The 2,378-nt window shown below is 44.0% G+C and overlaps 1 protein-coding gene across 4 annotated transcripts in view; it reads left to right on the top strand.

Moving 5' to 3' along the window:
- The window catches only part of BFSP1 (beaded filament structural protein 1), a 36,201-nt gene that overhangs the window by 10,432 nt on the left and 23,391 nt on the right, over positions 1-2,378 (top strand). The window lies entirely within an intron of this gene.

The following is a 2,378-nucleotide window of genomic DNA, read 5'->3' as shown; positions in this document are numbered from 1 at the left end:
GAAGACCAAGTGACCAATAGGGTCTCTTCTATTTCTAAAATTCTGAGTGTTTGATTTCTTTGTAAGCAATTAAAAAGGGTTCTTGAAACCCTATTTCCAGTTCTTCAGCTCTAGTAACTGTGGATAAATTGTGGATGAATTTTAGGTAGAAATTAAGATGTTTGAGAATCACCTCCCCCCATCCTCAGCAGTCTTAAGAGGGGCGCTAGGGGATGAGAGAGGGTAGAATAACGTCCAGAAGGACTCAACTCTTCACCCAACACTCCGTCTGCCCCAAATTTAGCCATGCCCCTAAGGGGGATCCCATCCCCGGAGCTAAGAATCACTTCCACAAGGAACCACTGTACCTGATGGGAGTACTGCTATGTCTCCAGACACTTTGATTTTCCTTTCCATTAGTGTGGTCTCGGTAGGACCGTCAGTCAAGTCGATGGTCTTGTGACCATGGTGGCCATCACAACGCCCTCTCAGAAACATGACTCCTGAGGCTTAGAGATGAATTCATTTGGAGCTGGGTCATTCCAAGGGCAGTGCCATTAACTCCTGCTGCTTAGGTTTCTGGGACTGCCCTGGTTTCTGTCCTTCCTGTGGCCTGGCTGTGTTTTCTTTGGGGTCCATAATTTATGGGGTCCATAGCCAGTATCTTCCTGGTTCCTCAGCCCTTTCCCATTACCAGAAAGACACCCAGGCTTTCTTTTCACCACCATTTCTCTCACTAAGGGACTTCACCAGGCTTATGTGATAATTTGGGGTACTTCAGGAAGCCAGACATCAAGGACTCCAAGTGGCCCACCCACCTTCCCTGGAGAATTAATGCCATATTTGCACATGGGCATCAGTAAGGTTCCCATCTCCCAGGGGTGGGCAGCATGAATCTTCTGAAAGCGGAAACACTACTGTTGAGTTTTCATTGAACTCTGTGTAACTGTCCTTGAGGACTTATCATTAAGCCTCCAGAGTGGTAAACTCCTGAAAGTAAAGCTCATCAAAAGTCAGTGACTCATTAATTTATTAATCCAAAGAATGAGCTCAGAAGTCAAACACCCACAGTTGGATTTCTCATTAACTAATTCAGATAATTCAGAGCCCTGCACCTGGAAACATGTGACCTGTTTTGTAATTTTGGTTCATTCTTTTACTTCCGATTAAAGAAAAAAACAAAAAATCTTCAGACCATGTGTGGGTCTCTCAAAGGGTGCAGTTTTTCCACATGCTCTTGCTTCTCTGTGTGGGCAGCGGAGGCCCAGCTCCAGGGTGAGAAGTGAGCAGAGCCTTGGAGAAGGCAGGCAGGAGAGAGTCCAGGGGCCGTGGGTGAGGAGCTGGCTCTGGGCCTCGAGGTCCTCCCTTCCTTCCATCTGAAGGTTCGCTGCCTCATCACCCAGTATTGGCATCCCCGGTACCCGTGAAGGGATTTCACAATCTTCAGAGGAAAGGATTTGGTAACTAGAAATTAGAGTACAGAGAGACTGGGGGATTCACCCTAGAGCAGAAACCTGAAGGAGACACTAAGGAAGAATGAGATGCTCAACTGTGCCTTAAAATTAATCCTATAGAGCTGTACTGTCCAGCCCGGGAGCCAATAGCCACACATGCCTGGGGAGTGATTGAAACGCGGAGAGTTCAAGTTTCAATGTGGTATAAGTTTAAAACACACACCAAGCTCCAGAGACCTAGCCTGAGAAAAGGAGTGTAAAATATGTCATTAATAACTTTAAAAATATTGATTGCATCCTGAAATGATAGTATTTTGAGTATATTGGGTGAAAGAAAATAAAATTCCATCCACTTTTTAGTTTATTTAATGGGGCTACTAGAAAATTTAAAATTATGCCTGAGGCTTGCTGTATTAGAATAACTTAATTAATTTTTACTTATATAAATTCATGCAAAAAGGAATGCTTTAATATACATTCCTAACAGTTGTAGATTGACAGATTTGATCTTGTAGATTTGATCTTTTTGGCAGATGAAGTAACTTCAGAGGTTTGAGTTGGGTAAGTGTTAACCACACTCCTATATTCTTGTTGACGTTTCAGTCCAAATTCACACAGGTGTGAGACTGTCTTGTATATTACAGGATATTTACCAGCATCGCTGGCCCACTAGATATCAGTAGTAACATCTCACCACCCAAGTGGTGACGATTAAAAATGTTTCCAGATATATCCCTTGGGGACAAAAATCATTCCTCATTGAGAACTACTATTTTTGACCAGGTCTAATGCACTAACCTTGGACCTGCCTTGCTAGAAATGCAGAATCTCAGACCCCCTCCCAGACCTACTGAACAACAGTCTGCATTTTAAGAGGACCCAAAGTGGTCCATGGGTACATACACCTGGTGGTCGCACACCGATGTGAGATGCCTCCACTGTGAG

This window comes from Pteropus vampyrus, unplaced genomic scaffold (assembly GCF_000151845.1).
Source record: "Pteropus vampyrus isolate Shadow unplaced genomic scaffold, Pvam_2.0 Scaffold7, whole genome shotgun sequence".
NCBI lineage: Eukaryota > Metazoa > Chordata > Mammalia > Chiroptera > Pteropodidae > Pteropus > Pteropus vampyrus.
This window is presented reverse-complemented; position numbering and strand designations above follow the sequence as displayed.